Source organism: Myiozetetes cayanensis, unplaced genomic scaffold, assembly GCF_022539395.1.
Source record: "Myiozetetes cayanensis isolate MyiCay16 unplaced genomic scaffold, myiCay2020 scf6-25, whole genome shotgun sequence".
Lineage (NCBI taxonomy): Eukaryota > Metazoa > Chordata > Aves > Passeriformes > Tyrannidae > Myiozetetes > Myiozetetes cayanensis.
Genome location: NW_026087853.1, coordinates 58,555,297 through 58,561,834, shown reverse-complemented (window position 1 = coordinate 58,561,834; position 6,538 = coordinate 58,555,297). Strand labels below are relative to the sequence as shown.

Below are 6,538 nucleotides of genomic sequence, written 5' to 3'. Positions count from 1 at the left end.
TATTTTTGGCAAGAGGTGGAGAAGCATGTGATGTCCAGTTGTAGCTTTAGCCAAGGATTTATCTTGGGGCTAAATACTTTATAGGCAAACAGTAATTCCTTTTCGCCCCACATCAGCTGAAATACTATTTAGGGCCAAGAATGCTGTTTGCAGAAGTTGACCAGCCCTACAACCAACCACTAATATTTAAGGGATGTATAATATTAGGGGCATGTTGTTACCGAGGGTGTATCTTGTTGTTTTGTCAAGACTTGAGCAAGGCAAAAAGCTGGACTGTAACGCAGGGTGCAAAATGGTCATTACACTCGCTCCGTCCTGTTACATCTATAGCTAGTGGTGTGTTTGATTGACCGGGCTACTGGGGCAGGGACTGCTCTCCAGGGAAGGATGTCAGATCAGATCTGGAAGGTTGGTGCTTCACAGTTATTTTTCGGTGCTTCACAGTTATTTTTCAGGGGTGGGTAGGGGAGGTCTGTTCACCTTATAAAGCAAGAGCACTCACTGAAATGAATTTGGGAGTTCACATATTTGCTCTCACCTTGTCATCTATCTGAGCTGCGGGTCTTGAGAGTCGGGCCTTTCCCCCTGGCACCAGTTGCCTCCTCGCCATGTACTTTACGCATCTGCGAATGCTGGCAACTGACGAGGCGGGGAGAAGAGCTCACCATTTGGGGGTGTGATGGTTAGGATGGCCCTCACTGGGGGATTTGCAGGTGCTCCTCGCGGAGCTGCCACACGGCTGCCTTCCTCCGGGTAGCGACGGACCGGGGCGGGCAGAGGAGAGGTTCGCGGTAGGAGCATCTCAACTTGCTCTCGCAGGGCTTCCCGGGGGGACCGTCAGCCGGGGGCGGGGAGGCAGGCGACGGCCACGGTGACCCCGTGTGTGCGGGCGGGCAGGAGGAGCGCGGGGGAGAGCCGGCTCCGTGCGCTGACAGAGGCTCGGGGCTGCGGCGGGCGGCGCTCGGCGGGGCCGGGTGGGGGCGCTGCCGCCGGGCCGGGCCGGGCCGGGCGGGCGGAGCGGGCGGGCGGCGGGAGCGCCCCGCAGGAGCGCCCCGGGGCTGGGCGGGGGCCGGGGCGCGCCGGAGCGGGCTGGGCCGGCGCCCCCTCCGCTGCGCTCGGCGGGGCCGCGTCCCGCCGCTGCGGGGCGATGGGCGGCGGCGGCGGGCGCCGCTAGGCCGCCGCGGGCAGGGCGGCGGCGGAGGCGGGAGGAGGAGGAGGAGGAGGCGGCGGCCGGGGGCGGGCTGGGTCCCTCCCCGGGAAGATGAGGCGGAGGCCCGGTCTGCCGAACGGGTTGAGCTGGGGCTCTTCCCTCCCAGCCGCCAGGACAAGATGGCAGCGGCCGAGGCGGCGGCGGCAGCAGCAGCAGCAGCGAGAGCAGCAGGAGCGGCGGGGCTGAGCGGCTGAGCCCGCCCGGAGCGGCGCTTCCCCGGGGCGCTCCCGGACATGCCCAGGGCGGCGGCGGCGGCGGCAGCTCCAGCGCGGACGCCAGCGCGGCCCGACCCGTGAAGGTGAGCGGCGGGCAGGGAGCGGCGGGCAGCGAGCGGGGCCGGCCCCGCCGCAGCGGGCGGGCAGCGGCGCTGCCTCCGCCGCCGGCGATCGCCCCTTTCCCACGGGGGCTCCGCGGCGCTCCCGGCCCCTCTGCCCGGAGCCTCCGCCGCCCTCGCCCAGCCCGGCCAGCACCGCTCCTTCTCCCCGTGGCCTTCGTCCCCGAAGTTTCCCCTTTCCCCGTAGCCCGCCCCGAGCAGCCCCGGGTGCCGGGCGAGGCCGCCGCCCGGCGGGGGAGGCGTGTCCGCCCCTCGCCCGCTGCCGGCGGCGGCGCTGCCCCCGCTCCCTTCCCTGCCCTGCCCTTCCCCTGGCGGGCGCTGCCCCAGCGCTCCCCTGCTCCCCTCCCGGGAGCCGCCTCCTCCTCCTCCTCCTCCTGCCTTGTATGGCCCGGCCGGCGGGGGGTCCCGCGGGTGGTGCCCGGGCGCGGCTCCGCCCGCTCCCGGGTCCTGCTCGGCTTTCGCAGCCGCGCTGGCTCCGCGGGACTCCCGGCGGGACTCGCCCCTCGCCCTGACCCCGGAGGAGACACCCGCGGGACCCCCTCCTGCGCCGTGGGGGGAGCCGGGGCGGCAAATGGTGCCCGGGGCCGGGGTAAAAAGCAGCAACTGGAAAGGAAGCGGACGCTTTAAAATTTGGTCAGTTCCCAAGAGCGAGCTCCGTGGAAAAACAGAGGGGTTTTATTGCTGGAGGCTTTGCCGTAATGGTTGCGGCAGCGACTGTGCGGGGTTTGTTCTGGATTCGTCGTGATATCAATTGTAAAACTGGCAGGTGCGTTTGCATGTGCTTACCGCTGTAGGAAACAGGGAGAGGGGGTTTAAAATTATTTTTATTTTAATTAAGCCCTCCGTCGTCAGTGCTGTGTGCTTACGTGTATATAAATATCTTCCTTTTGAGGCTGTACTGTTGTTACTAACTGTTGCGTCCAACTTGAAATGTCAGAAACTGCAATCGTTTCTTTTTTTTGTAAACTTAGTTGTTTTGAGACTCCCAGGCTTGCCGTCTCAGGAATTATGCGTTGCTCTGATGTTTTTACATCTTCCTGCTACTGTATAACCCTGTTTATTTCGGTTTTATTATCTTTAAACTGTCTCTTATGCTAATAACATGTTTTCCTACAATTTCATTAAGTAAAGCTGCTATTGTTCATATCAATGCATGTTTCTGTGGTGATTTTTCCCACTCCCCCAGTATTACCTCCCGTTACATCATTTGCAGAAAGTTTAAGCTCTGATTGATTTCACACAGAGTAGAAAAGCCTGGCTGGCCCATGAATACTTACTCTCTGATATAACGCCTCCAATAACAGAGTTAATTTGCTAAAGATTCCAATAAACCAAGTTTAAAATAACACACAGTAACTGTCTAACAAGCGCGGCAGCCTGCGAAGAGATTAATTAAGCACCTGGAAAATAGGTCAATACTGTATTACGAAGTGGCAGGGTGAGATCTCAGATAAATAGAGCAAAGTGTTAACGTGGACTTAACCGGGAGAAAACTGATACCGACAGAACAGCGGTGACGGCTTTATCTCTGCTGCCGCGGACCATTTATGGTAGCGGCGCGGCGAGGTGATGTTTACAGTCGTGTAAAACAGGAATTAAGGCAGAGTTTTCACCTAATGCACTTGTTACCGGGCACTTCTGTTGTACTGCGAGTTGTGCTGCTTGCTCGGGGTGTGGCGCCTGTTGTGCTTGTAAATTATTTTTTTTTCAAGGATGCGTTTGGCTGGATGCTCTTAATTCCGATTGTGGTGGTGGTGGTGGTGTGTGGCTCTCCGGGCTTGAGGACAATTTGTAATTGGACGGATTCCATCAGCTGGAATAAAGTTTCATTGAATAATTGCTCGGGAAGCTGCCCGTGACCTGGGGCTCTCTGCCGGTACTTGTGAATTTTCTTTGTTTCGGGTTTTTCGCGTCTGCATGCTTCCTCCCTCCTGTCTTTCAAACCAACTACCCAACAGAAACAGGGAAATGAGACCGGCTCTGCATCACGAGATAGCAGAGACAAAGACAGGGTGTGGGGAAGAAGAGTGAGCTTGCAGCCCGCTCATCTTACAGAGCTAACTCGTACAAATGTTGGGAGTTCGCAAGTGCTGCTTCTCTTGTTGCGCCCTCCACTTGGTAGCAGTTGCTTCAAAACAAACCTCGTTTTGGAGGTGATTCTCCCGAGAGCATCTGTCGGACTGATTATAGGGGATGGGAGGCTGAGCAGTGCTTCTGGAGGCAGAGGGTTGGCTCACCGGCTCCTGGGTGGAACAGAATCAACCGTGCTTAGTTCTTCTGCAAAGCCCGGTCTGAAGGTGTAGGAAATGTCAGGTTGTGTTTCCCTGAGCGTGTGTTTAGGTGTGCACCTCTCTCTGTACCATTGTAAGGGATTGCACGCTTCCTGTTTCTTAGAATAGTTCTCTTTTTGACGGTGCATATTCTCTTTCTTGTATTTTCCATTTTGCCAGCACGCTGATCGTAGCAACAAAGGCCCTTTTGACAAAGCAGTGCTTTTTGAAACGGGAATTTTGGAGTTGGCTTTCTTACGTGTGTGTGTGGGGGAAGAACAGCACTACCAACAGGAACGGTGCTGTCGTTTGGGGCCGAATGGGAGGAGTATTCGTATTTTGGAGCAACGTTAAATACAGGTGGAGAAACTCCTTTTAGTTGAGCTGAATTTTGCCGTTGCAGTGTGAGGTCTGAGTGCTGTGCACATACAGAGGAGTTACCTCAGGCAGTGTCACTTTCTGCCCAGAATTCTGGGGAATAAAGCAGAGGACAGCTATACTTTTTTTTTTTTTTTAATGAGATAAGCCTTATCTTCTCTGGATATATATATATAATGATATCATCTGATGTGCAGGAGCATTACAGCTGAGGCAGACTGCTCTGTCAACCGACAGAAGTATGAGTTGGGCAGAGCAGACCTGGTGATACTCTGCGGAGGGAAGAAGAAACACGGAGATAGGGTGGTGGTGATACCAATATTTACCTGCTACAAGTTTGCTGTTGAATTTCGTGAAATGGCATGCACCTTTCAGACCTCAAAAAAGCTTGTGGGTGTGCCACTTTGTGTTTTCTGAGTTCTCTTCAACTCCCTGATGATGTTACTCAGGGCAGTTAGAGGAGACGGTCAGAAGTCTTGGCATGGGATTGATCTGATGAAGAAAACATCCTCAGTACTTCTTCATTGTAACTGTGATGCCCCTGTAGATGTGTTACATAAACTCACAGCTGCTCTAACTATTAAATTTTCCTGCCTTTGAAAATTGGGGAAGTAGGAGTTCAGCTTGATGCTGGGTAGCTTTTCCTAAGCTAATGTCTCTGTTTCTAAGTCACTGAAATATTATATTTCTTCAGATCTCTTTAAGTGACAGGGCTGGAGTGGAAAATAATGTATTACTTTCAATAGGTCTTGAAATAAAAGCTTATTTTCTGGGTAAGTGTGAGGTGGATCTCTAGGTATCTCAAGGCTTATCTCAGAGTGTGTTTCAGAGCTCTGGCTGGGTTAAGCACAGAACCCAACATGAGGAAGTGAGCACTGAGCATGTTAGAGGTGGCTGAGTGTGCAGTGCACCTGAAGTGACCACAGTAACTCGATTTAAACAACTTTAAATAGCTAGTCCTGTCATATGGGTTAGTAATGGGTTACCTTTTCTGACTTGTACAGGCAGTGAACGCCCTCTTTTTGACCTGAAATAACCTATAATGAAGGATAAAGCCTAGAAAATCCTGTTACCTGTTCTTGGCTTCCCCTGCCCTCCTATAGACGGTTTTAATTTAGAGCCTCTACCTCTTCAACAGATTTCTAGAGAAACCACAACTCTGTTTTTCTTCAGAGGCACCAAGTTTTGGGTGACAGGTGAGCAGGGGAGCAACATGTAGTTATGAAAGTGGATTTTTGTTGGTGACTTTATTTGATAGTGTAGTGTTTCCTACAGGGTTGTTTCCCTGCCCTCCCCCCCTTAATTCTTCAGTATAGTGAATGCTGAAAAAGATGGCAAGAGCTGGTGTGAGCCTTGGGTTTAGATGCAGTTTGGGGATGGTCTTTGTACAATTTTTTCACATTCTGTCACCTTTTTTTTTTTATTTTCCCATATAGTGTCTTAATATTCCATTTAATTTTTGAGAGCGGGTAACTTTCTGAAAAATGAGTGTTGATCTCCAGCATAGCAATTGTGCTTGGAAAAGGAAGAAGAACCAAATAACTGAACTGGCTTTTTTAAGCAAGTCAACTAATGTAGTTTAGTTCTGTTATTTTTCTTATGCTGAGACTTGGAGTTGTGTAATTTCAAAATACCTCCCCCTATATTATTAACTCTACATATTTTTTATGTCCACTATTATGTAAACTTTTTGTACAGTCTTTTTCACCTTATGTTTTCGGAAAAAGATTAGGAAATATTCCTTTTTTGTAAATAAGAAATATATTCCTGCTTTTCCCTTTTCTCCAGCTCTCTTGTATATTTGGGTATAATAAGATGAAGCCCAGGAAAATGTTAAGTTCAAGTTTCAAAACGCAGCAATAAAATAAGAGACAGTGAAATATCAAAAGACAAAGCAGACATAACAAATATATTCCTATCTTTTAGTATGATCAAAGCCACAGCAACCCTCAATATTAAAAATGTAATTGGATTCTTATATAGAGAGTACTGTTATTAAATGTTGTGAAGGACACTCCCGTCAAAAAACTGTCTTTAAAATCAATAATCTTAAACTCATATGCCTCTTTCCACTGTTGCTAAAACAATTTAACAGTTGTAAAAAACTTTTTAGTGCTTTTTAAAAGCATGTTCCAAGTTAAATACGAACAGTGCCTTTAATGTAAGAAGTCAGTGATTGTTAAGTGAAAATCTCTTTGTGTTTGTATAAACATCACCTGCTGAATATGTACAGCGCCTCAGTAACCACCCATTTAGGATAAGCGGTGGAAAATTGAGGGACAGGGAAGCTCAGGTCCTAATACCTGTGCAGAGTCCCATAAACATCCTCGTTAGAAGAGGAGGACG

The 6,538-nt window shown here is 51.0% G+C and overlaps 1 protein-coding gene across 3 annotated transcripts in view; it reads left to right on the top strand.

Moving 5' to 3' along the window:
* The first annotated feature begins 1,339 nt into the window (after positions 1 to 1,339).
* Positions 1,340 to 6,538, top strand: part of HIPK3 (homeodomain interacting protein kinase 3) — a 68,074-nt gene continuing 62,875 nt past the window's right edge. Inside the window, exon 1 of one of the 3 annotated variants that reach the window (XM_050335062.1) lies at positions 1,340 to 1,508. The gene's annotated coding sequence lies outside the window, so the exon portion shown is untranslated. Of the gene's footprint in view, positions 1,509 to 2,017; positions 2,311 to 6,538 lie in introns of those variants that run through there. The other 2 variants (XM_050335064.1, XM_050335063.1) reach the window with 2 other exon arrangements.